General features: G+C 36.1%; 30 non-coding genes across 30 annotated transcripts; all 30 read right to left on the bottom strand.

Moving 5' to 3' along the window:
* Positions 1 to 298: 298 nt before the first annotated feature.
* On the bottom strand, positions 299 to 371 carry TRNAK-UUU (transfer RNA lysine (anticodon UUU)). The gene has a single exon. It is a non-coding gene; the product is annotated as a tRNA-Lys (tRNA).
* Positions 372 to 830: 459 nt separating this feature from the next.
* Positions 831 to 921, bottom strand: TRNAR-UCU (transfer RNA arginine (anticodon UCU)). The gene is given in 2 exon segments: positions 831 to 866; positions 885 to 921. It is a non-coding gene; the product is annotated as a tRNA-Arg (tRNA).
* An 875-nt stretch (positions 922 to 1,796) lies between these two features.
* TRNAR-UCU (transfer RNA arginine (anticodon UCU)) lies at positions 1,797 to 1,887 on the bottom strand. Its single transcript is given in 2 exon segments — positions 1,797 to 1,832; positions 1,851 to 1,887. It is a non-coding gene; the product is annotated as a tRNA-Arg (tRNA).
* A 1,278-nt stretch (positions 1,888 to 3,165) lies between these two features.
* TRNAK-UUU (transfer RNA lysine (anticodon UUU)) lies at positions 3,166 to 3,238 on the bottom strand. Its single transcript has one exon. It is a non-coding gene; the product is annotated as a tRNA-Lys (tRNA).
* Positions 3,239 to 3,697: 459 nt separating this feature from the next.
* Positions 3,698 to 3,788, bottom strand: TRNAR-UCU (transfer RNA arginine (anticodon UCU)). Its single transcript is given in 2 exon segments — positions 3,698 to 3,733; positions 3,752 to 3,788. It is a non-coding gene; the product is annotated as a tRNA-Arg (tRNA).
* Positions 3,789 to 4,129: 341 nt separating this feature from the next.
* On the bottom strand, positions 4,130 to 4,202 carry TRNAK-UUU (transfer RNA lysine (anticodon UUU)). Its single transcript has one exon. It is a non-coding gene; the product is annotated as a tRNA-Lys (tRNA).
* An 864-nt stretch (positions 4,203 to 5,066) lies between these two features.
* On the bottom strand, positions 5,067 to 5,139 carry TRNAK-UUU (transfer RNA lysine (anticodon UUU)). Its single transcript has one exon. It is a non-coding gene; the product is annotated as a tRNA-Lys (tRNA).
* A 459-nt stretch (positions 5,140 to 5,598) lies between these two features.
* On the bottom strand, positions 5,599 to 5,689 carry TRNAR-UCU (transfer RNA arginine (anticodon UCU)). Its single transcript is given in 2 exon segments — positions 5,599 to 5,634; positions 5,653 to 5,689. It is a non-coding gene; the product is annotated as a tRNA-Arg (tRNA).
* Positions 5,690 to 6,562: 873 nt separating this feature from the next.
* TRNAR-UCU (transfer RNA arginine (anticodon UCU)) lies at positions 6,563 to 6,653 on the bottom strand. Its single transcript is given in 2 exon segments — positions 6,563 to 6,598; positions 6,617 to 6,653. It is a non-coding gene; the product is annotated as a tRNA-Arg (tRNA).
* Positions 6,654 to 8,462: 1,809 nt separating this feature from the next.
* On the bottom strand, positions 8,463 to 8,553 carry TRNAR-UCU (transfer RNA arginine (anticodon UCU)). The gene is given in 2 exon segments: positions 8,463 to 8,498; positions 8,517 to 8,553. It is a non-coding gene; the product is annotated as a tRNA-Arg (tRNA).
* Positions 8,554 to 9,426: 873 nt separating this feature from the next.
* Positions 9,427 to 9,517, bottom strand: TRNAR-UCU (transfer RNA arginine (anticodon UCU)). The gene is given in 2 exon segments: positions 9,427 to 9,462; positions 9,481 to 9,517. It is a non-coding gene; the product is annotated as a tRNA-Arg (tRNA).
* Positions 9,518 to 10,795: 1,278 nt separating this feature from the next.
* On the bottom strand, positions 10,796 to 10,868 carry TRNAK-UUU (transfer RNA lysine (anticodon UUU)). Its single transcript has one exon. It is a non-coding gene; the product is annotated as a tRNA-Lys (tRNA).
* Positions 10,869 to 11,327: 459 nt separating this feature from the next.
* On the bottom strand, positions 11,328 to 11,418 carry TRNAR-UCU (transfer RNA arginine (anticodon UCU)). The gene is given in 2 exon segments: positions 11,328 to 11,363; positions 11,382 to 11,418. It is a non-coding gene; the product is annotated as a tRNA-Arg (tRNA).
* Positions 11,419 to 11,759: 341 nt separating this feature from the next.
* On the bottom strand, positions 11,760 to 11,832 carry TRNAK-UUU (transfer RNA lysine (anticodon UUU)). Its single transcript has one exon. It is a non-coding gene; the product is annotated as a tRNA-Lys (tRNA).
* An 864-nt stretch (positions 11,833 to 12,696) lies between these two features.
* TRNAK-UUU (transfer RNA lysine (anticodon UUU)) lies at positions 12,697 to 12,769 on the bottom strand. Its single transcript has one exon. It is a non-coding gene; the product is annotated as a tRNA-Lys (tRNA).
* Positions 12,770 to 13,228: 459 nt separating this feature from the next.
* TRNAR-UCU (transfer RNA arginine (anticodon UCU)) lies at positions 13,229 to 13,319 on the bottom strand. The gene is given in 2 exon segments: positions 13,229 to 13,264; positions 13,283 to 13,319. It is a non-coding gene; the product is annotated as a tRNA-Arg (tRNA).
* An 873-nt stretch (positions 13,320 to 14,192) lies between these two features.
* TRNAR-UCU (transfer RNA arginine (anticodon UCU)) lies at positions 14,193 to 14,283 on the bottom strand. The gene is given in 2 exon segments: positions 14,193 to 14,228; positions 14,247 to 14,283. It is a non-coding gene; the product is annotated as a tRNA-Arg (tRNA).
* Positions 14,284 to 16,094: 1,811 nt separating this feature from the next.
* Positions 16,095 to 16,185, bottom strand: TRNAR-UCU (transfer RNA arginine (anticodon UCU)). Its single transcript is given in 2 exon segments — positions 16,095 to 16,130; positions 16,149 to 16,185. It is a non-coding gene; the product is annotated as a tRNA-Arg (tRNA).
* An 873-nt stretch (positions 16,186 to 17,058) lies between these two features.
* Positions 17,059 to 17,149, bottom strand: TRNAR-UCU (transfer RNA arginine (anticodon UCU)). The gene is given in 2 exon segments: positions 17,059 to 17,094; positions 17,113 to 17,149. It is a non-coding gene; the product is annotated as a tRNA-Arg (tRNA).
* A 341-nt stretch (positions 17,150 to 17,490) lies between these two features.
* On the bottom strand, positions 17,491 to 17,563 carry TRNAK-UUU (transfer RNA lysine (anticodon UUU)). The gene has a single exon. It is a non-coding gene; the product is annotated as a tRNA-Lys (tRNA).
* An 864-nt stretch (positions 17,564 to 18,427) lies between these two features.
* TRNAK-UUU (transfer RNA lysine (anticodon UUU)) lies at positions 18,428 to 18,500 on the bottom strand. Its single transcript has one exon. It is a non-coding gene; the product is annotated as a tRNA-Lys (tRNA).
* Positions 18,501 to 18,959: 459 nt separating this feature from the next.
* Positions 18,960 to 19,050, bottom strand: TRNAR-UCU (transfer RNA arginine (anticodon UCU)). The gene is given in 2 exon segments: positions 18,960 to 18,995; positions 19,014 to 19,050. It is a non-coding gene; the product is annotated as a tRNA-Arg (tRNA).
* A 341-nt stretch (positions 19,051 to 19,391) lies between these two features.
* Positions 19,392 to 19,464, bottom strand: TRNAK-UUU (transfer RNA lysine (anticodon UUU)). Its single transcript has one exon. It is a non-coding gene; the product is annotated as a tRNA-Lys (tRNA).
* An 864-nt stretch (positions 19,465 to 20,328) lies between these two features.
* Positions 20,329 to 20,401, bottom strand: TRNAK-UUU (transfer RNA lysine (anticodon UUU)). Its single transcript has one exon. It is a non-coding gene; the product is annotated as a tRNA-Lys (tRNA).
* A 459-nt stretch (positions 20,402 to 20,860) lies between these two features.
* On the bottom strand, positions 20,861 to 20,951 carry TRNAR-UCU (transfer RNA arginine (anticodon UCU)). Its single transcript is given in 2 exon segments — positions 20,861 to 20,896; positions 20,915 to 20,951. It is a non-coding gene; the product is annotated as a tRNA-Arg (tRNA).
* An 873-nt stretch (positions 20,952 to 21,824) lies between these two features.
* On the bottom strand, positions 21,825 to 21,915 carry TRNAR-UCU (transfer RNA arginine (anticodon UCU)). Its single transcript is given in 2 exon segments — positions 21,825 to 21,860; positions 21,879 to 21,915. It is a non-coding gene; the product is annotated as a tRNA-Arg (tRNA).
* An 873-nt stretch (positions 21,916 to 22,788) lies between these two features.
* TRNAR-UCU (transfer RNA arginine (anticodon UCU)) lies at positions 22,789 to 22,879 on the bottom strand. Its single transcript is given in 2 exon segments — positions 22,789 to 22,824; positions 22,843 to 22,879. It is a non-coding gene; the product is annotated as a tRNA-Arg (tRNA).
* Positions 22,880 to 23,220: 341 nt separating this feature from the next.
* On the bottom strand, positions 23,221 to 23,293 carry TRNAK-UUU (transfer RNA lysine (anticodon UUU)). Its single transcript has one exon. It is a non-coding gene; the product is annotated as a tRNA-Lys (tRNA).
* Positions 23,294 to 24,157: 864 nt separating this feature from the next.
* On the bottom strand, positions 24,158 to 24,230 carry TRNAK-UUU (transfer RNA lysine (anticodon UUU)). Its single transcript has one exon. It is a non-coding gene; the product is annotated as a tRNA-Lys (tRNA).
* A 459-nt stretch (positions 24,231 to 24,689) lies between these two features.
* On the bottom strand, positions 24,690 to 24,780 carry TRNAR-UCU (transfer RNA arginine (anticodon UCU)). Its single transcript is given in 2 exon segments — positions 24,690 to 24,725; positions 24,744 to 24,780. It is a non-coding gene; the product is annotated as a tRNA-Arg (tRNA).
* Between the last annotated feature and the right edge of the window lie 193 nt (positions 24,781 to 24,973).

Below are 24,973 nucleotides of genomic sequence, written 5' to 3'. Positions count from 1 at the left end.
GGTGAACAGAAATTCTCAAATAAAAAGATGAGCTATCAGCGGTTGACCAACTTTATAAAGTGATTTGGAAACTATAAGCAGGGTTCCATTTTGAACATTGAATTGGGGAAAAGATAATCAACATCTCAAACGACATGATACCGTTGCGGTAAGTCTTCTTAACTCTTGTCAAATGGTACACGACCGATGGGTATTTAATGGCTCCATTAAGAGTAACTTGCAATTACTCTAATGGGACTACTCGTTCATTGGATCCTGAAAAGAGCATGTCATTAGAGTACGTTTTCTTTAAACAAACCGCCTGAACAGGGACTTGAACCCTGGACCCTCAGATTAAAAGTCTGATGCTCTACCGACTGAGCTATCCAGGCTCTGATACAGCAAACCTCAAAATCACCTAATCAAAATTTGGCAGTGTCCCAACTAACGCTATGTTTCTTAAGATGGTTACCTGAAGAAGGTACCAAATACACTAGAATATAATAATGAATTGATATTTCAAGCATTTGAAATTTCTTCAGTAAATGTAACCTTATTTTTAGTCCTGAAGTTGCTACTATCTCATTTTTTTGCTGACGTCAAATTCATATGTGTTTATTGACATGGTAAAATTAAGGAAGGGCCCAAAATCTTACTTCCGAGTAAATTATATTTTCATCAGTACAGCTGACAATTTCCTCTTCTGCATAGATTACCCAAATTGAACGGTGTCTCTTTAAAATAGACTTCCTTTTACTGACCATTTTTAGCAAATGATTTTGGTGAAGCAGAAGCATGCATGCATCGCTTATAACTTCTTTAAATAGTTATGAAATACACAGGGATAAAACTGACTCTGGTGGGATTCGAACCCACAGCCTTTGAATACCTTCTTGACATTCACCTAGAAGTCCAACGCGCTATCCATTGCGCCACAGAGCCAATCTGCTTGAGTGAGGTGCACAGATATTCAGAAATGAAATAATGAGCTTTGAGCTGTTGATCAACTTTATAAAGTTCATTGGATACTATAACCATGGCTATATTTTGAATATTGAATTGGGTAAAAGTTATTCACCGTGTCAAACTACATGATACAGTTGGTAAGTCTGCATACAACTTAAGTTTAGTGTATCATCATCTGATATATGAGACAGATGGGTTTTTCACTTCTCCATGAAAGACGTTTTTTTTAAATTTTGGTAATGGAATATCTTATTCATCATGCAGTGGAACACAAAAAGAATGTACAATCAGAATACTTTTTCTTTAAAGTAGCCGACCGCCTGAACAGGGACTTGAACCCTGGACCCTCAGATTAAAAGTCTGATGCTCTACCGACTGAGATATCCAGGCTCTGCAACACAGCAAACCTCAAAATCACCTAATCAAAATTTGGCAGTGTCCCAACTAACGCTATGTTTCTTAAGATGGTTACCTGAAGAAGGTACCAAATACACTAGAATATAATAATGAATTGATATTTCAAGCATTTGAAATTTCTTCAGTAAATGTAACCTTATTTTTAGTCCTGAAGTTGCTACTATCTCATTTTTTTGCTGACGTCAAATTCATATGTGTTTATTGACATGGTAAAATTAAGGAAGGGCCCAAAATCTTACTTCCGAGTAAATTATATTTTCATCAGTACAGCTGACAATTTCCTCTTCTGCATAGATTACCCAAATTGAACGGTGTCTCTTTAAAATAGACTTCCTTTTACTGACCTTTTTTAGCAAATGATTTTGGTGAAGCAGAAGCATGCATGCATCGCTTATAACTTCTTTAAATAGTTATGAAATAAACAGGGATAAAACTGACTCTGGTGGGATTCGAACCCACAGCCTTTGAATACCTTCTTGACATTCACCTAGAAGTCCAATGCGCTATCCATTGCGCCACAGAGCCAATCTGCTTGAGTGAGGTGCACAGATATTCAGAAATGAAATAATGAGCTTTGAGCTGTTGATCAACTTTATAAAGTTCATTGGATACTATAACCATGGCTATATTTTGAATATTGAATTGGGTAAAAGTTATTCACCGTGTCAAACTACATGATACAGTTGGTAAGTCTGCATAAAACTTAAGTTTAGTGTATCGTCATCTGATATATGAGACAGATGGGTTTTTCACTTCTCCATGAAAGACGTTTTTTTTTAATTTTGGTAATAGAATATCTTATTCATCATGCAGTGGAACACAAAAAGAATGTACAATCAGAATACTTTTTCTTTAAAGTAGCCGACCGCCTGAACAGGGACTTGAACCCTGGACCCTCAGATTAAAAGTCTGATGCTCTACCGACTGAGCTATCAAGGCTCTGCAACACAGCAACTAAAAATCAGCTAAAAATGATGTGGACGCACACCAACCTACACTTTAATTCTTAATATGGTTACATATATTAGCAATCAAATATGTAGAGTTTAATAATTAATTGATATTTCAAGCATTTGAAATTTCAGCAGCACACGTAATCTATTTTAAATCCTGAAATTCGTTCTATCTCATTTTCGGCTGACTTAGAAATCATGTCTCTAAATTGACATTGTGAAATTAGTAAAAGGCCAAATACTATTACTAGGTACTAAATTACATGTCCAGCAGTATAACTGGAAATTTACTCTTGGGCATAGATTATGCAACATTTTCAAAGCAAACAGTGTCTGTTTAAATAGACTTTCTTTCACTGCCGTTTTGGTAAATGTCTCTGGTTATGCAGAAGCAGGCATTGTTTGTTACTGTTTCAATTAGTTATAAGATAAAGGAGGGATAAAACTGACCCAGCTAGTATTCCAACCCAAAGACTTTGAATGCTTTCTCTACATTAGCCTAGAACCCCAAGCCGCTATCCATTGCACCAGAGATCCAACCTGATTCAACAAGGTGAACAGAAATTCTCAAATAAAAAGATGAGCTATCAGCGGTTGACCAACTTTATAAAGTGATTTGGAAACTATAAGCAGGGTTCCATTTTGAACATTGAATTGGGGAAAAGATAATCAACACCTCAAACGACATGATACCGTTGCGGTAAGTCTTCTTAACTCTTGTCAAATGGTACACGACCGATGGGTATTTAATGGCTCCATTAAGAGTAACTTGCAATTACTATAATGGGACTACTCGTTCATTGGATCCTGAAAAGAGCATGTCATTAGAGTACATTTTCTTTAAACAAACCGCCTGAACAGGGACTTGAACCCTGGACCCTCAGATTAAAAGTCTGATGCTCTACCGACTGAGCTATCCAGGCTCTGATACAGCAAACCTCAAAATCACCTAATCAAAATTTGGCAGTGTCCCAACTAACGCTATGTTTCTTAAGATGGTTACCTGACGAAGGTACCAAATACACTAGAATATAATAATGAATTGATATTTCAAGCATTTGAAATTTCTTCAGTAAATGTAACCTTATTTTTAGTCCTGAAGTTGCTACTATCTCATTTTTTTGCTGACGTCAAATTCATATGTGTTTATTGACATGGTAAAATTAAGGAAGGGCCCAAAATCTTACTTCCGAGTAAATTATATTTTCATCAGTACAGCTGACAATTTCCTCTTCTGCATAGATTACCCAAATTGAACGGTGTCTCTTTAAAATAGACTTCCTTTTACTGACCTTTTTTAGCAAATGATTTTGGTGAAGCAGAAGCATGCATGCATCGCTTATAACTTCTTTAAATAGTTATGAAATAAACAGGGATAAAACTGACTCTGGTGGGATTCGAACCCACAGCCTTTAAATACCTTCTTGACATTCACCTAGAAGTCCAATGCGCTATCCATTGCGCCACAGAGCCAATCTGCTTGAATGAGGTGCACAGATATTCAGAAATGAAATAATGAGCTTTGAGCTGTTGATCAACTTTATAAAGTTCATTGGATACTATAACCATGGCTATATTTTGAATATTGAATTGGGTAAAAGTTATTCACCGTGTCAAACTACATGATACAGTTGGTAAGTCTGCATAAAACTTAAGTTTAGTGTATCGTCATCTGATATATGAGACAGATGGGTTTTTCACTTCTCCATGAAAGACTTTTTTTTTTAATTTTGGTAATGGAATATCTTATTCATCATGCAGTGGAACACAAAAAGAATGTACAATCAGAATACTTTTTCTTTAAAGTAGCCGACCGCCTGAACAGGGACTTGAACCCTGGACCCTCAGATTAAAAGTCTGATGCTCTACCGACTGAGCTATCCAGGCTCTGCAACACTGCAAGTAAAAATCAGCTAAAAATGATGTGGACGCACACCAACCTACACTTTAATTCTTAATATGGTTACATATATTAGCAATCAAATATGTAGAGTTTAATAATTAATTGATATTTCAAGCATTTGAAATTTCAGCAGCACACGTAATCTATTTTAAATCCTGAAATTCGTTCTATCTCATTTTCGGCTGACTTAGAAATCATGTCTCTAAATTGACATTGTGAAATTAGTAAAAGGCCAAATACTATTACTAGGTACTAAATTACATGTCCAGCAGTATAACTGGAAATTTACTCTTGGGCATAGATTATGCAACATTTTCAAAGCAAACAGTGTCTGTTTAAATAGACTTTCTTTCACTGCCGTTTTGGTAAATGTCTCTGGTTATGCAGAAGCAGGCATTGTTTGTTACTGTTTCAATTAGTTATAAGATAAAGGAGGGATAAAACTGACCCAGCTAGTATTCCAACCCAAAGACTTTGAATGCTTTCTCTACATTAGCCTAGAACCCCAAGCCGCTATCCATTGCACCAGAGATCCAACCTGATTCAACAAGGTGAACAGAAATTCTCAAATAAAAAGATGAGCTATCAGCGGTTGACCAACTTTATAAAGTGATTTGGAAACTATAAGCAGGGTTCCATTTTGAACATTGAATTGGGGAAAAGATAATCAACATCTCAAACGACATGATACCGTTGCGGTAAGTCTTCTTAACTCTTGTCAAATGGTACACGACCGATGGGTATTTAATGGCTCCATTAAGAGTAACTTGCAATTACTATAATGGGACTACTCGTTCATTGGATCCTGAAAAGAGCATGTCATTAGAGTACATTTTCTTTAAACAAACCGCCTGAACAGGGACTTGAACCCTGGACCCTCAGATTAAAAGTCTGATGCTCTACCGACTGAGCTATCCAGGCTCTGATACAGCAAACCTCAAAATCACCTAATCAAAATTTGGCAGTGTCCCAACTAACGCTATGTTTCTTAAGATGGTTACCTGAAGAAGGTACCAAATACACTAGAATATAATAATGAATTGATATTTCAAGCATTTGAAATTTCTTCAGTAAATGTAACCTTATTTTTAGTCCTGAAGTTGCTACTATCTCATTTTTTTGCTGACGTCAAATTCATATGTGTTTATTGACATGGTAAAATTAAGGAAGGGCCCAAAATCTTACTTCCGAGTAAATTATATTTTCATCAGTACAGCTGACAATTTCCTCTTCTGCATAGATTACCCAAATTGAACGGTGTCTCTTTAAAATAGACTTCCTTTTACTGACCTTTTTTAGCAAATGATTTTGGTGAAGCAGAAGCATGCATGCATCGCTTATAACTTCTTTAAATAGTTATGAAATACACAGGGATAAAACTGACTCTGGTGGGATTCGAACCCACAGCCTTTGAATACCTTCTTGACATTCACCTAGAAGTCCAACGCGCTATCCATTGCGCCACAGAGCCAATCTGCTTGAGTGAGGTGCACAGATATTCAGAAATGAAATAATGAGCTTTGAGCTGTTGATCAACTTTATAAAGTTCATTGGATACTATAACCATGGCTATATTTTGAATATTGAATTGGGTAAAAGTTATTCACCGTGTCAAACTACATGATACAGTTGGTAAGTCTGCATACAACTTAAGTTTAGTGTATCATCATCTGATATATGAGACAGATGGGTTTTTCACTTCTCCATGAAAGACGTTTTTTTTTAATTTTGGTAATGGAATATCTTATTCATCATGCAGTGGAACACAAAAAGAATGTACAATCAGAATACTTTTTCTTTAAAGTAGCCTACCGCCTGAACGGGGACTTGAACCCTGGACCCTCAGATTAAAAGTCTGATGCTCTACCGACTGAGCTATCCAGGCTCTGATACAGCAAACCTCAAAATCACCTAATCAAAATTTGGCAGTGTCCCAACTAACGCTATGTTTCTTAAGATGGTTACCTGAAGAAGGTACCAAATACACTAGAATATAATAATGAATTGATATTTCAAGCATTTGAAATTTCTTCAGTAAATGTAACCTTATTTTTAGTCCTGAAGTTGCTACTATCTCATTTTTTTGCTGACGTCAAATTCATATGTGTTTATTGACATGGTAAAATTAAGGAAGGGCCCAAAATCTTACTTCCGAGTAAATTATATTTTCATCAGTACAGCTGACAATTTCCTCTTCTGCATAGATTACCCAAATTGAACGGTGTCTCTTTAAAATAGACTTCCTTTTACTGACCTTTTTTAGCAAATGATTTTGGTGAAGCAGAAGCATGCATGCATCGCTTATAACTTCTTTAAATAGTTATGAAATAAACAGGGATAAAACTGACTCTGGTGGGATTCGAACCCACAGCCTTTGAATACCTTCTTGACATTCACCTAGAAGTCCAATGAGCTATCCATTGCGCAACAGAGCCAATCTGCTTGAGTGAGGTGCACAGATATTCAGAAATGAAATAATGAGCTTTGAGCTGTTGATCAACTTTATAAAGTTCATTGGATACTATAACCATGGCTATATTTTGAATATTGAATTGGGTAAAAGTTATTCACCGTGTCAAACTACATGATACAGTTGGTAAGTCTGCATAAAACTTAAGTTTAGTGTATCGTCATCTGATATATGAGACAGATGGGTTTTTCACTTCTCCATGAAAGACGTTTTTTTTTAATTTTGGTAATGGAATATCTTATTCATCATGCAGTGGAACACAAAAAGAATGTACAATCAGAATACTTTTTCTTTAAAGTAGCCGACCGCCTGAAGAGGGACTTGAACCCTGGACCCTCAGATTAAAAGTCTGATGCTCTACCGACAGAGCTATCCAGGCTCTGCAACACTGCAACTAAAAATCAGCTAAAAATGATGTGGACGCACACCAACCTACACTTTAATTCTTAATATGGTTACATATATTAGCAATCAAATATGTAGAGTTTAATAATTAATTGATATTTCAAGCATTTGAAATTTCAGCAGCACACGTAATCTATTTTAAATCCTGAAATTCGTTCTATCTCATTTTCGGCTGACTTAGAAATCATGTCTCTAAATTGACATTGTGAAATTAGTAAAAGGCCAAATACTATTACTAGGTACTAAATTACATGTCCAGCAGTATAACTGGAAATTTACTCTTGGGCATAGATTATGCAACATTTTCAAAGCAAACAGTGTCTGTTTAAATAGACTTTCTTTCACTGCCGTTTTGGTAAATGTCTCTGGTTATGCAGAGCAGGCATTGTTTGTTACTGTTTCAATTAGTTATAAGATAAAGGAGGGATAAAACTGACCCAGCTAGTATTCCAACCCAAAGACTTTGAATGCTTTCTCTACATTCGCCTAGAACCCCAAGCCGCTATCCATTGCACCAGAGATCCAACCTGATTCAACAAGGTGAACAGAAATTCTCAAATAAAAAGATGAGCTATCAGCGGTTGACCAACTTTATAAAGTGATTTGGAAACTATAAGCAGGGTTCCATTTTGAACATTGAATTGGGGAAAAGATAATCAACATCTCAAACGACATGATACCGTTGCGGTAAGTCTTCTTAACTCTTGTCAAATGGTACACGACCGATGGGTATTTAATGGCTCCATTAAGAGTAACTTGCAATTACTCTAATGGGACTACTCGTTCATTGGATCCTGAAAAGAGCATGTCATTAGAGTACATTTTCTTTAAACAAACCGCCTGAACAGGGACTTGAACCCTGGACCCTCAGATTAAAAGTCTGATGCTCTGCCGACTGAGCTATCCAGGCTCTGATACAGCAAACCTCAAAATCACCTAATCAAAATTTGGCAGTGTCCCAACTAACGCTATGTTTCTTAAGATGGTTACCTGAAGAAGGTACCAAATACACTAGAATATAATAATGAATTGATATTTCAAGCATTTGAAATTTCTTCAGTAAATGTAACCTTATTTTTAGTCCTGAAGTTGCTACTATCTCATTTTTTTGCTGACGTCAAATTCATATGTGTTTATTGACATGGTAAAATTAAGGAAGGGCCCAAAATCTTACTTCCGAGTAAATTATATTTTCATCAGTACAGCTGACAATTTCCTCTTCTGCATAGATTACCCAAATTGAACGGTGTCTCTTTAAAATAGACTTCCTTTTACTGACCTTTTTTAGCAAATGATTTTGGTGAAGCAGAAGCATGCATGCATCGCTTATAACTTCTTTAAATAGTTATGAAATACACAGGGATAAAACTGACTCTGGTGGGATTCGAACCCACAGCCTTTGAATACCTTCTTGACATTCACCTAGAAGTCCAACGCGCTATCCATTGCGCCACAGAGCCAATCTGCTTGAGTGAGGTGCACAGATATTCAGAAATGAAATAATGAGCTTTGAGCTGTTGATCAACTTTATAAAGTTCATTGGATACTATAACCATGGCTATATTTTGAATATTGAATTGGGTAAAAGTTATTCACCGTGTCAAACTACATGATACAGTTGGTAAGTCTGCATACAACTTAAGTTTAGTGTATCATCATCTGATATATGAGACAGATGGGTTTTTCACTTCTCCATGAAAGACGTTTTTTTTTAATTTTGGTAATGGAATATCTTATTCATCATGCAGTGGAACACAAAAAGAATGTACAATCAGAATACTTTTTCTTTAAAGTAGCCTACCGCCTGAACGGGGACTTGAACCCTGGACCCTCAGATTAAAAGTCTGATGCTCTACCGACTGAGCTATCCAGGCTCTGATACCGCAAACCTCAAAATCACCTAATCAAAATTTGGCAGTGTCCCAACTAACGCTATGTTTCTTAAGATGGTTACCTGAAGAAGGTACCAAATACACTAGAATATAATAATGAATTGATATTTCAAGCATTTGAAATTTCTTCAGTAAATGTAACCTTATTTTTAGTCCTGAAGTTGCTACTATCTCATTTTTTTGCTGACGTCAAATTCATATGTGTTTATTGACATGGTAAAATTAAGGAAGGGCCCAAAATCTTACTTCCGAGTAAATTATATTTTCATCAGTACAGCTGACAATTTCCTCTTCTGCATAGATTACCCAAATTGAACGGTGTCTCTTTAAAATAGACTTCCTTTTACTGACCTTTTTTAGCAAATGATTTTGGTGAAGCAGAAGCATGCATGCATCGCTTATAACTTCTTTAAATAGTTATGAAATAAACAGGGATAAAACTGACTCTGGTGGGATTCGAACCCACAGCCTTTGAATACCTTCTTGACATTCACCTAGAAGTCCAATGCGCTATCCATTGCGCCACAGAGCCAATCTGCTTGAGTGAGGTGCACAGATATTCAGAAATGAAATAATGAGCTTTGAGCTGTTGATCAACTTTATAAAGTTAATTGGATACTATAACCATGGCTATATTTTGAATATTGAATTGGGTAAAAGTTATTCACCGTGTCAAACTACATGATACAGTTGGTAAGTCTGCATAAAACTTAAGTTTAGTGTATCGTCATCTGATATATGAGACAGATGGGTTTTTCACTTCTCCATGAAAGACGTTTTTTTTTAATTTTGGTAATGGAATATCTTATTCATCATGCAGTGGAACACAAAAAGAATGTACAATCAGAATACTTTTTCTTTAAAGTAGCCGACCGCCTGAAGAGGGACTTGAACCCTGGACCCTCAGATTAAAAGTCTGATGCTCTACCGACAGAGCTATCCAGGCTCTGCAACACTGCAACTAAAAATCAGCTAAAAATGATGTGGACGCACACCAACCTACACTTTAATTCTTAATATGGTTACATATATTAGCAATCAAATATGTAGAGTTTAATAATTAATTGATATTTCAAGCATTTGAAATTTCAGCAGCACACGTAATCTATTTTAAATCCTGAAATTCGTTCTATCTCATTTTCGGCTGACTTAGAAATCATGTCTCTAAATTGACATTGTGAAATTAGTAAAAGGCCAAATACTATTACTAGGTACTAAATTACATGTCCAGCAGTATAACTGGAAATTTACTCTTGGGCATAGATTATGCAACATTTTCAAAGCAAACAGTGTCTGTTTAAATAGACTTTCTTTCACTGCCGTTTTGGTAAATGTCTCTGGTTATGCAGAAGCAGGCATTGTTTGTTACTGTTTCAATTAGTTATAAGATAAAGGAGGGATAAAACTGACCCAGCTAGTATTCCAACCCAAAGACTTTGAATGCTTTCTCTACATTAGCCTAGAACCCCAAGCCGCTATCCATTGCACCAGAGATCCAACCTGATTCAACAAGGTGAACAGAAATTCTCAAATAAAAAGATGAGCTATCAGCGGTTGACCAACTTTATAAAGTGATTTGGAAACTATAAGCAGGGTTCCATTTTGAACATTGAATTGGGGAAAAGATAATCAACATCTCAAACGACATGATACCGTTGCGGTAAGTCTTCTTAACTCTTGTCAAATGGTACACGACCGATGGGTATTTAATGGCTCCATTAAGAGTAACTTGCAATTACTATAATGGGACTACTCGTTCATTGGATCCTGAAAAGAGCATGTCATTAGAGTACATTTTCTTTAAACAAACCGCCTGAACAGGGACTTGAACCCTGGACCCTCAGATTAAAAGTCTGATGCTCTACCGACTGAGCTATCCAGGCTCTGATACAGCAAACCTCAAAATCACCTAATCAAAATTTGGCAGTGTCCCAACTAACGCTATGTTTCTTAAGATGGTTACCTGACGAAGGTACCAAATACACTAGAATATAATAATGAATTGATATTTCAAGCATTTGAAATTTCTTCAGTAAATGTAACCTTATTTTTAGTCCTGAAGTTGCTACTATCTCATTTTTTTGCTGACGTCAAATTCATATGTGTTTATTGACATGGTAAAATTAAGGAAGGGCCCAAAATCTTACTTCCGAGTAAATTATATTTTCATCAGTACAGCTGACAATTTCCTCTTCTGCATAGATTACCCAAATTGAACGGTGTCTCTTTAAAATAGACTTCCTTTTACTGACCTTTTTTAGCAAATGATTTTGGTGAAGCAGAAGCATGCATGCATCGCTTATAACTTCTTTAAATAGTTATGAAATAAACAGGGATAAAACTGACTCTGGTGGGATTCGAACCCACAGCCTTTAAATACCTTCTTGACATTCACCTAGAAGTCCAATGCGCTATCCATTGCGCCACAGAGCCAATCTGCTTGAATGAGGTGCACAGATATTCAGAAATGAAATAATGAGCTTTGAGCTGTTGATCAACTTTATAAAGTTCATTGGATACTATAACCATGGCTATATTTTGAATATTGAATTGGGTAAAAGTTATTCACCGTGTCAAACTACATGATACAGTTGGTAAGTCTGCATAAAACTTAAGTTTAGTGTATCGTCATCTGATATATGAGACAGATGGGTTTTTCACTTCTCCATGAAAGACTTTTTTTTTTAATTTTGGTAATGGAATATCTTATTCATCATGCAGTGGAACACAAAAAGAATGTACAATCAGAATACTTTTTCTTTAAAGTAGCCGACCGCCTGAACAGGGACTTGAACCCTGGACCCTCAGATTAAAAGTCTGATGCTCTACCGACTGAGCTATCCAGGCTCTGCAACACTGCAAGTAAAAATCAGCTAAAAATGATGTGGACGCACACCAACCTACACTTTAATTCTTAATATGGTTACATATATTAGCAATCAAATATGTAGAGTTTAATAATTAATTGATATTTCAAGCATTTGAAATTTCAGCAGCACACGTAATCTATTTTAAATCCTGAAATTCGTTCTATCTCATTTTCGGCTGACTTAGAAATCATGTCTCTAAATTGACATTGTGAAATTAGTAAAAGGCCAAATACTATTACTAGGTACTAAATTACATGTCCAGCAGTATAACTGGAAATTTACTCTTGGGCATAGATTATGCAACATTTTCAAAGCAAACAGTGTCTGTTTAAATAGACTTTCTTTCACTGCCGTTTTGGTAAATGTCTCTGGTTATGCAGAAGCAGGCATTGTTTGTTACTGTTTCAATTAGTTATAAGATAAAGGAGGGATAAAACTGACCCAGCTAGTATTCCAACCCAAAGACTTTGAATGCTTTCTCTACATTAGCCTAGAACCCCAAGCCGCTATCCATTGCACCAGAGATCCAACCTGATTCAACAAGGTGAACAGAAATTCTCAAATAAAAAGATGAGCTATCAGCGGTTGACCAACTTTATAAAGTGATTTGGAAACTATAAGCAGGGTTCCATTTTGAACATTGAATTGGGGAAAAGATAATCAACATCTCAAACGACATGATACCGTTGCGGTAAGTCTTCTTAACTCTTGTCAAATGGTACACGACCGATGGGTATTTAATGGCTCCATTAAGAGTAACTTGCAATTACTATAATGGGACTACTCGTTCATTGGATCCTGAAAAGAGCATGTCATTAGAGTACATTTTCTTTAAACAAACCGCCTGAACAGGGACTTGAACCCTGGACCCTCAGATTAAAAGTCTGATGCTCTACCGACTGAGCTATCCAGGCTCTGATACAGCAAACCTCAAAATCACCTAATCAAAATTTGGCAGTGTCCCAACTAACGCTATGTTTCTTAAGATGGTTACCTGAAGAAGGTACCAAATACACTAGAATATAATAATGAATTGATATTTCAAGCATTTGAAATTTCTTCAGTAAATGTAACCTTATTTTTAGTCCTGAAGTTGCTACTATCTCATTTTTTTGCTGATGTCAAATTCATATGTGTTTATTGACATGGTAAAATTAAGGAAGGGCCCAAAATCTTACTTCCGAGTAAATTATATTTTCATCAGTACAGCTGACAATTTCCTCTTCTGCATAGATTACCCAAATTGAACGGTGTCTCTTTAAAATAGACTTCCTTTTACTGACCTTTTTTAGCAAATGATTTTGGTGAAGCAGAAGCATGCATGCATCGCTTATAACTTCTTTAAATAGTTATGAAATACACAGGGATAAAACTGACTCTGGTGGGATTCGAACCCACAGCCTTTGAATACCTTCTTGACATTCACCTAGAAGTCCAACGCGCTATCCATTGCGCCACAGAGCCAATCTGCTTGAGTGAGGTGCACAGATATTCAGAAATGAAATAATGAGCTTTGAGCTGTTGATCAACTTTATAAAGTTCATTGGATACTATAACCATGGCTATATTTTGAATATTGAATTGGGTAAAAGTTATTCACCGTGTCAAACTACATGATACAGTTGGTAAGTCTGCATACAACTTAAGTTTAGTGTATCATCATCTGATATATGAGACAGATGGGTTTTTCACTTCTCCATGAAAGACGTTTTTTTTTAATTTTGGTAATGGAATATCTTATTCATCATGCAGTGGAACACAAAAAGAATGTACAATCAGAATACTTTTTCTTTAAAGTAGCCTACCGCCTGAACGGGGACTTGAACCCTGGACCCTCAGATTAAAAGTCTGATGCTCTACCGACTGAGCTATCCAGGCTCTGATACAGCAAACCTCAAAATCACCTAATCAAAATTTGGCAGTGTCCCAACTAACGCTATGTTTCTTAAGATGGTTACCTGAAGAAGGTACCAAATACACTAGAATATAATAATGAATTGATATTTCAAGCATTTGAAATTTCTTCAGTAAATGTAACCTTATTTTTAGTCCTGAAGTTGCTACTATCTCATTTTTTTGCTGACGTCAAATTCATATGTGTTTATTGACATGGTAAAATTAAGGAAGGGCCCAAAATCTTACTTCCGAGTAAATTATATTTTCATCAGTACAGCTGACAATTTCCTCTTCTGCATAGATTACCCAAATTGAACGGTGTCTCTTTAAAATAGACTTCCTTTTACTGACCTTTTTTAGCAAATGATTTTGGTGAAGCAGAAGCATGCATGCATCGCTTATAACTTCTTTAAATAGTTATGAAATAAACAGGGATAAAACTGACTCTGGTGGGATTCGAACCCACAGCCTTTGAATACCTTCTTGACATTCACCTAGAAGTCCAATGAGCTATCCATTGCGCAACAGAGCCAATCTGCTTGAGTGAGGTGCACAGATATTCAGAAATGAAATAATGAGCTTTGAGCTGTTGATCAACTTTATAAAGTTCATTGGATACTATAACCATGGCTATATTTTGAATATTGAATTGGGTAAAAGTTATTCACCGTGTCAAACTACATGATACAGTTGGTAAGTCTGCATAAAACTTAAGTTTAGTGTATCGTCATCTGATATATGAGACAGATGGGTTTTTCACTTCTCCATGAAAGACGTTTTTTTTTTAATTTTGGTAATGGAATATCTTATTCATCATGCAGTGGAACACAAAAAGAATGTACAATCAGAATACTTTTTCTTTAAAGTAGCCGACCGCCTGAAGAGGGACTTGAACCCTGGACCCTCAGATTAAAAGTCTGAAGCTCTACCGACAGAGCTATCCATGCTCTGCAACACTGCAACTAAAAATCAGCTAAAAATGATGTGGACGCACACCAACCTACACTTTAATTCTTAATATGGTTACATATATTAGCAATCAAATATGTAGAGTTTAATAATTAATTGATATTTCAAGCATTTGAAATTTCAGCAGCACACGTAATCTATTTTAAATCCTGAAATTCGTTCTATCTCATTTTCGGCTGACTTAGAAATCATGTCTCTAAATTGACATTGTGAAATTAGTAAAAGGCCAAATACTATTACTAGGTACTAAATTACATGTCCAGCAGTATAACTGGAAATTTACTCTTGGGCATAGATTATGCAACATTTTCAAAGCAAACAGTGTCTGTTTAAATAGACTTTCTTTCACTGCCGTTTTGGTAAATGTCTCTGGTTATGCAGAAGCAGGCATTGTTTGTTACTGTTTCAATTAGTTATAAGATAAAGGAGGGATAAAACTGACCCAGCTAGTATTCCAACCCAAAGACTTTGAATGCTTTCTCTACATTCGCCTAGAACCCCAAGCCGCTATCCATTGCACCAGAGATCCAACCTGATTCAACAAGGTGAACAGAAATTCTCAAATAAAAAGATGAGCTATCAGCGGTTGACCAACTTTATAAAGTGATTTGGAAACTATAAGCAGGGTTCCATTTTGAACATTGAATTGGGGAAAAGATAATCAACATCTCAAACGACATGATACCGTTGCGGTAAGTCTTCTTAACTCTTGTCAAATGGTACACGACCGATGGGTATTTAATGGCTCCATTAAGAGTAACTTGCAATTACTCTAATGGGACTACTCGTTCATTGGATCCTGAAAAGAGCATGTCATTAGAGTACATTTTCTTTAAACAAACCGCCTGAACAGGGACTTGAACCCTGGACCCTCAGATTAAAAGTCTGATGCTCTGCCGACTGAGCTATCCAGGCTCTGATACAGCAAACCTCAAAATCACCTAATCAAAATTTGGCAGTGTCCCAACTAACGCTATGTTTCTTAAGATGGTTACCTGAAGAAGGTACCAAATACACTAGGATATAATAATGAATTGATATTTCAAGCATTTGAAATTTCTTCAGTAAATGTAACCTTATTTTTAGTCCTGAAGTTGCTACTATCTCATTTTTTTGCTGACGTCAAATTCATATGTGTTTATTGACATGGTAAAATTAAGGAAGGGCCCAAAATCTTACTTCCGAGTAAATTATATTTTCATCAGTACAGCTGACAATTTCCTCTTCTGCATAGATTACCCAAATTGAACGGTGTCTCTTTAAAATAGACTTCCTTTTACTGACCTTTTTTAGCAAATGATTTTGGTGAAGCAGAAGCATGCATGCATCGCTTATAACTTCTTTAAATAGTTATGAAATACACAGGGATAAAACTGACTCTGGTGGGATTCGAACCCACAGCCTTTGAATACCTTCTTGACATTCACCTAGAAGTCCAACGCGCTATCCATTGCGCCACAGAGCCAATCTGCTTGAGTGAGGTGCACAGATATTCAGAAATGAAATAATGAGCTTTGAGCTGTTGATCAACTTTATAAAGTTCATTGGATACTATAACCATGGCTATATTTTGAATATTGAATTGGGTAAAAGTTATTCACCGTGTCAAACTACATGATACAGTTGGTAAGTCTGCATACAACTTAAGTTTAGTGTATCATCATCTGATATATGAGACAGATGGGTTTTTCACTTCTCCATGAAAGACGTTTTTTTTTAATTTTGGTAATGGAATATCTTATTCATCATGCAGTGGAACACAAAAAGAATGTACAATCAGAATACTTTTTCTTTAAAGTAGCCTACCGCCTGAACGGGGACTTGAACCCTGGACCCTCAGATTAAAAGTCTGATGCTCTACCGACTGAGCTATCCAGGCTCTGATACCGCAAACCTCAAAATCACCTAATCAAAATTTGGCAGTGTCCCAACTAACGCTATGTTTCTTAAGATGGTTACCTGAAGAAGGTACCAAATACACTAGAATATAATAATGAATTGATATTTCAAGCATTTGAAATTTCTTCAGTAAATGTAACCTTATTTTTAGTCCTGAAGTTGCTACTATCTCATTTTTTTGCTGACGTCAAATTCATATGTGTTTATTGACATGGTAAAATTAAGGAAGGGCCCAAAATCTTACTTCCGAGTAAATTATATTTTCATCAGTACAGCTGACAATTTCCTCTTCTGCATAGATTACCCAAATTGAACGGTGTCTCTTTAAAATAGACTTCCTTTTACTGACCTTTTTTAGCAAATGATTTTGGTGAAGCAGAAGCATGCATGCATCGCTTATAACTTCTTTAAATAGTTATGAAATAAACAGGGATAAAACTGACTCTGGTGGGATTCGAACCCACAGCCTTTGAATACCTTCTTGACATTCACCTAGAAGTCCAATGCGCTATCCATTGCGCCACAGAGCCAATCTGCTTGAGTGAGGTGCACAGATATTCAGAAATGAAATAATGAGCTTTGAGCTGTTGATCAACTTTATAAAGTTCATTGGATACTATAACCATGGCTATATTTTGAATATTGAATTGGGTAAAAGTTATTCACCGTGTCAAACTACATGATACAGTTGGTAAGTCTGCATAAAACTTAAGTTTAGTGTATCGTCATCTGATATATGAGACAGATGGGTTTTTCACTTCTCCATGAAAGACTTTTTTTTTTAATTTTGGTAATGGAATATCTTATTCATCATGCAGTGGAACACAAAAAGAATGTACAATCAGAATACTTTTTCTTTAAAGTAGCCGACCGCCTGAACAGGGACTTGAACCCTGGACCCTCAGATTAAAAGTCTGATGCTCTACCGACTGAGCTATCCAGGCTCTGCAACACAGCAACTAAAAATCAGCTAAAAATGATGTGGACGCACACCAACCTACACTTTAATTCTTAATATGGTTACATATATTAGCAATCAAATATGTAGAGTTTAATAATTAATTGATATTTCAAGCATTTGAAATTTCAGCAGCACACGTAATCTATTTTAAATCCTGAAATTCGTTCTATCTCATTTTCGGCTGACTTAGAAATCATGTCTCTAAATTGACATTGTGAAATTAGTAAAAGGCCAAATACTATTACTAGGTACTAAATTACATGTCCAGCAGTATAACTGGAAATTTACTCTTGGGCATAGATTATGCAACATTTTCAAAGCAAACAGTGTCTGTTTAAATAGACTTTCTTTCACTGCCGTTTTGGTAAATGTCTCTGGTTATGCAGAAGCAGGCATTGTTTGTTACTGTTTCAATTAGTTATAAGATAAAGGAGGGATAAAACTGACCCAGCTAGTATTCCAACCCAAAGACTTTGAATGCTTTCTCTACATTAGCCTAGAACCCCAAGCCGCTATCCATTGCACCAGAGATCCAACCTGATTCAACAAGGTGAACAGAAATTCTCAAATAAAAAGATGAGCTATCAGCGGTTGACCAACTTTATAAAGTGATTTGGAAACTATAAGCAGGGTTCCATTTTGAACATTGAATTGGGGAAAAGATAATCAACATCTCAAACGACATGATACCGTTGCGGTAAGTCTTCTTAACTCTTGTCAAATGGTACACGACCGATGGGTATTTAATGGCTCCATTAAGAGTAACTTGCAATTACTCTAATGGGACTACTCGTTCATTGGATCCTGAAAAGAGCATGTCATTAGAGTACATTTTCTTTAAACAAACCGCCTGAACAGGGACTTGAACCCTGGACCCTCAGATTAAAAGTCTGATGCTCTACCGACTGAGCTATCCAGGCTCTAATACAGCAAACCTCAAAATCACCTAATCAAAATTTGGCAGTGTCCCAACTAACGCTATGTTTCTTAAGATGGTTACCTGACGAAGGTACCAAATACACTAGAATATAATAATGAATTGATATTTCAAGCATTTGAAATTTCTTCAGTAAATGTAACCTTATTTTTAGTCCTGAAGTTGCTACTATCTCATTTTTTTGCTGACGTCAAATTCATATGTGTTTATTGACATGGTAAAATTAAGGAAGGGCCCAAAATCTTACTTCCGAGTAAATTATATTTTCATCAGTACAGCTGACAATTTCCTCTTCTGCATAGATTACCCAAATTGAACGGTGTCTCTTTAAAATAGACTTCCTTTTACTGACCTTTTTTAGCAAATGATTTTGGTGAAGCAGAAGCATGCATGCATCGCTTATAACTTCTTTAAATAGTTATGAAATAAACAGGGATAAAACTGACTCTGGTGGGATTCGAACCCACAGCCTTTGAATACCTTCTTGACATTCACCTAGAAGTCCAATGCGCTATCCATTGCGCCACAGAGCCAATCTGCTTGAATGAGGTGCACAGATATTCAGAAATGAAATAATGAGCTTTGAGCTGTTGATCAACTTTATAAAGTTCATTGGATACTATAACCATGGCTATATTTTGAATATTGAATTGGGTAAAAGTTATTCACCGTGTCAAACTACATGATACAGTTGGTAAGTCTGCCTACAACTTAAGTTTAGTGTATCGTCATCTGATATATGAGACAGATGGGTTTTTCACTTCTCCATGAAAGACGTTTTTTTTAAATTTTGGTAATGGAATATCTTATTCATCATGCAGTGGAACACAAAAAGAATGTACAATCAGAATACTTTTTCTTTAAAGTAGCCTACCGCCTGAACAGGGACTTGAACCCTGGACCCTCAGATTAAAAGTCTGATGCTCTACCGACTGAGCTATCCAGGCTCTGCAACACAGCAACTAAAAATCAGCTAAAAATGATGTGGACGCACACCAACCTACACTTTAATTCTTAATATGGTTACATATATTAGCAATCAAATATGTAGAGTTTAATAATTAATTGATATTTCAAGCATTTGAAATTTCAGCAGCACACGTAATCTATTTTAAATCCTGAAATTCGTTCTATCTCATTTTCGGCTGACTTAGAAATCATGTCTCTAAATTGACATTGTGAAATTAGTAAAAGGCCAAATACTATTACTAGGTACTAAATTACATGTCCAGCAGTATAACTGGAAATTTACTCTTGGGCATAGATTATGCAACATTTTCAAAGCAAACAGTGTCTGTTTAAATAGACTTTCTTTCACTGCCGTTTTGGTAAATGTCTCTGGTTATGCAGAAGCAGGCATTGTTTGTTACTGTTTCAATTAGTTATAAGATAAAGGAGGGATAAAACTGACCCAGCTAGTATTCCAACCCAAAGACTTTGAATGCTTTCTCTACATTAGCCTAGAACCCCAAGCCGCTATCCATTGCACCAGAGATCCAACCTGATTCAACAAGGTGAACAGAAATTCTCAAATAAAAAGATGAGCTATCAGCGGTTGACCAACTTTATAAAGTGATTTGGAAACTATAAGCAGGGTTCCATTTTGAACATTGAATTGGGGAAAAGATAATCAACATCTCAAACGACATGATACCGTTGCGGTAAGTCTTCTTAACTCTTGTCAAATGGTACACGACCGATGGGTATTTAATGGCTCCATTAAGAGTAACTTGCAATTACTCTAATGGGACTACTCGTTCATTGGATCCTGAAAAGAGCATGTCATTAGAGTACATTTTCTTTAAACAAACCGCCTGAACAGGGACTTGAACCCTGGACCCTCAGATTAAAAGTCTGATGCTCTACCGACTGAGCTATCCAGGCTCTGATACAGCAAACCTCAAAATCACCTAATCAAAATTTGGCAGTGTCCCAACTAACGCTATGTTTCTTAAGATGGTTACCTGAAGAAGGTACCAAATACACTAGAATATAATAATGAATTGATATTTCAAGCATTTGAAATTTCTTCAGTAAATGTAACCTTATTTTTAGTCCTGAAGTTGCTACTATCTCATTTTTTTGCTGACGTCAAATTCATATGTGTTTATTGACATGGTAAAATTAAGGAAGGGCCCAAAATCTTACTTCCGAGTAAATTATATTTTCATCAGTACAGCTGACAATTTCCTCTTCTGCATAGATTACCCAAATTGAACGGTGTCTCTTTAAAATAGACTTCCTTTTACTGACCTTTTTTAGCAAATGATTTTGGTGAAGCAGAAGCATGCATGCATCGCTTATAACTTCTTTAAATAGTTATGAAATACACAGGGATAAAACTGACTCTGGTGGGATTCGAACCCACAGCCTTTGAATACCTTCTTGACATTCACCTAGAAGTCCAACGCGCTATCCATTGCGCCACAGAGCCAATCTGCTTGAGTGAGGTGCACAGATATTCAGAAATGAAATAATGAGCTTTGAGCTGTTGATCAACTTTATAAAGTTCATTGGATACTATAACCATGGCTATATTTTGAATATTGAATTGGGTAAAAGTTATTCACCGTGTCAAACTACATGATACAGTTGGTAAGTCTGCATACAACTTAAGTTTAGTGTATCATCATCTGATATATGAGACAGATGGGTTTTTCACTTCTCCATGAAAGACGTTTTTTTTTAATTTTGGTAATGGAATATCTTATTCATCATGCAGTGGAACACAAAAAGAATGTACAATCAGAATACTTTTTCTTTAAAGTAGCCTACCGCCTGAACGGGGACTTGAACCCTGGACCCTCAGATTAAAAGTCTGATGCTCTACCGACTGAGCTATCCAGGCTCTGATACAGCAAACCTCAAAATCACCTAATCAAAATTTGGCAGTGTCCCAACTAACGCTATGTTTCTTAAGATGGTTACCTGAAGAAGGTACCAAATACACTAGAATATAATAATGAATTGATATTTCAAGCATTTGAAATTTCTTCGGTAAATGTAACCTTATTTTTAGTCCTGAAGTTGCTACTATCTCATTTTTTTGCTGACGTCAAATTCATATGTGTTTATTGACATGGTAAAATTAAGGAAGGGCCCAAAATCTTACTTCCGAGTAAATTATATTTTCATCAGTACAGCTGACAATTTCCTCTTCTGCATAGATTACCCAAATTGAACGGTGTCTCTTTAAAATAGACTTCCTTTTACTGACCTTTTTTAGCAAATGATTTTGGTGAAGCAGAAGCATGCATGCATCGCTTATAACTTCTTTAAATAGTTATGAAATACACAGGGATAAAACTGACTCTGGTGGGATTCGAACCCACAGCCTTTGAATACCTTCTTGACATTCACCTAGAAGTCCAACGCGCTATCCATTGCGCCACAGAGCCAATCTGCTTGAGTGAGGTGCACAGATATTCAGAAATGAAATAATGAGCTTTGAGCTGTTGATCAACTTTATAAAGTTCATTGGATACTATAACCATGGCTATATTTTGAATATTGAATTGGGTAAAAGTTATTCACCGTGTCAAACTACATGATACAGTTGGTAAGTCTGCATACAACTTAAGTTTAGTGTATCATCATCTGATATATGAGACAGATGGGTTTTTCACTTCTCCATGAAAGACGTTTTTTTTTAATTTTGGTAATGGAATATCTTATTCATCATGCAGTGGAACACAAAAAGAATGTACAATCAGAATACTTTTTCTTTAAAGTAGCCTACCGCCTGAACGGGGACTTGAACCCTGGACCCTCAGATTAAAAGTCTGATGCTCTACCGACGGAGCTATCCAGGCTCTGATACCGCAAACCTCAAAATCACCTAATCAAAATTTGGCAGTGTCCCAACTAACGCTATGTTTCTTAAGATGGTTACCTGAAGAAGGTACCAAATACACTAGAATATAATAATGAATTGATATTTCAAGCATTTGAAATTTCTTCAGTAAATGTAACCTTATTTTTAGTCCTGAAGTTGCTACTATCTCATTTTTTTGCTGACGTCAAATTCATATGTGTTTATTGACATGGTAAAATTAAGGAAGGGCCCAAAATCTTACTTCCGAGTAAATTATATTTTCATCAGTACAGCTGACAATTTCCTCTTCTGCATAGATTACCCAAATTGAACGGTGTCTCTTTAAAATAGACTTCCTTTTACTGACCTTTTTTAGCAAATGATTTTGGTGAAGCAGAAGCATGCATGCATCGCTTATAACTTCTTTAAATAGTTATGAAATAAACAGGGATAAAACTGACTCTGGTGGGATTCGAACCCACAGCCTTTGAATACCTTCTTGACATTCACCTAGAAGTCCAATGCGCTATCCATTGCGCCACAGAGCCAATCTGCTTGAGTGAGGTGCACAGATATTCAGAAATGAAATAATGAGCTTTGAGCTGTTGATCAACTTTATAAAGTTCATTGGATACTATAACCATGGCTATATTTTGAATATTGAATTGGGTAAAAGTTATTCACCGTGTCAAACTACATGATACAGTTGGTAAGTCTGCATAAAACTTAAGTTTAGTGTATCGTCATCTGATATATGAGACAGATGGGTTTTTCACTTCTCCATGAAAGACGTTTTTTTTTTATTTTGGTAATAGAATATCTTATTCATCATGCAGTGGAACACAAAAAGAATGTACAATCAGAATACTTTTCCTTTAAAGTAGCCGACCGCCTGAACAGGGACTTGAACCCTGGACCCTCAGATTAAAAGTCTGATGCTCTACCGACTGAGCTATCCAGGCTCTGCAACACAGCAACTAAAAATCAGCTAAAAATGATGTGGACGCACACCAACAGACACTTTAATTCTTAATATGGTTACATATATTAGCAATCAAATATGTAGAGTTTAATAATTAATTGATATTTCAAGCATTTGAAATTTCAGCAGCACACGTAATCTATTTTAAATCCTGAAATTCGTTCTATCTCATTTTCGGCTGACTTAGAAATCATGTCTCTAAATTGACATTGTGAAATTAGTAAAAGGCCAAATACTATTACTAGGTACTAAATTACATGTCCAGCAGTATAACTGGAAATTTACTCTTGGGCATAGATTATGCAACATTTTCAAAGCAAACAGTGTCTGTTTAAATAGACTTTCTTTCACTGCCGTTTTGGTAAATGTCTCTGGTTATGCAGAAGCAGGCATTGTTTGTTACTGTTTCAATTAGTTATAAGATAAAGGAGGGATAAAACTGACCCAGCTAGTATTCCAACCCAAAGACTTTGAATGCTTTCTCTACATTAGCCTAGAACCCCAAGCCGCTATCCATTGCACCAGAGATCCAACCTGATTCAACAAGGTGAACAGAAATTCTCAAATAAAAAGATGAGCTATCAGCGGTTGACCAACTTTATAAAGTGATTTGGAAACTATAAGCAGGGTTCCATTTTGAACATTGAATTGGGGAAAAGATAATCAACATCTCAAACGACATGATACCGTTGCGGTAAGTCTTCTTAACTCTTGTCAAATGGTACACGACCGATGGGTATTTAATGGCTCCATTAAGAGTAACTTGCAATTACTCTAATGGGACTACTCGTTCATTGGATCCTGAAAAGAGCATGTCATTAGAGTACATTTTCTTTAAACAAACCGCCTGAACAGGGACTTGAACCCTGGACCCTCAGATTAAAAGTCTGATGCTCTACCGACTGAGCTATCCAGGCTCTGATACAGCAAACCTCAAAATCACCTAATCAAAATTTGGCAGTGTCCCAACTAACGCTATGTTTCTTAAGATGGTTACCTGAAGAAGGTACCAAATACACTAGAATATAATAATGAATTGATATTTCAAGCATTTGAAATTTCTTCAGTAAATGTAACCTTATTTTTAGTCCTGAAGTTGCTACTATCTCATTTTTTTGCTGACGTCAAATTCATATGTGTTTATTGACATGGTAAAATTAAGGAAGGGCCCAAAATCTTACTTCCGAGTAAATTATATTTTCATCAGTACAGCTGACAATTTCCTCTTCTGCATAGATTACCCAAATTGAACGGTGTCTCTTTAAAATAGACTTCCTTTTACTGACCATTTTTAGCAAATGATTTTGGTGAAGCAGAAGCATGCATGCATCGCTTATAACTTCTTTAAATAGTTATGAAATACACAGGGATAAAACTGACTCTGGTGGGATTCGAACCCACAGCCTTTGAATACCTTCTTGACATTCACCTAGAAGTCCAACGCGCTATCCATTGCGCCACAGAGCCAATCTGCTTGAGTGAGGTGCACAGATATTCAGAAATGAAATAATGAGCTTTGAGCTGTTGATCAACTTTATAAAGTTCATTGGATACTATAACCATGGCTATATTTTGAATATTGAATTGGGTAAAAGTTATTCACCGTGTCAAACTACATGATACAGTTGGTAAGTCTGCATACAACTTAAGTTTAGTGTAT

This window comes from Triturus cristatus, chromosome 4_1 (assembly GCF_964204655.1).
Source record: "Triturus cristatus chromosome 4_1, aTriCri1.1, whole genome shotgun sequence".
In the NCBI taxonomy this organism is placed as follows: Eukaryota; Metazoa; Chordata; class Amphibia; order Caudata; family Salamandridae; genus Triturus; species Triturus cristatus.
Note: the sequence above shows the minus strand (reverse complement) of the source record. Positions and strands in the feature narration are given on the sequence as shown.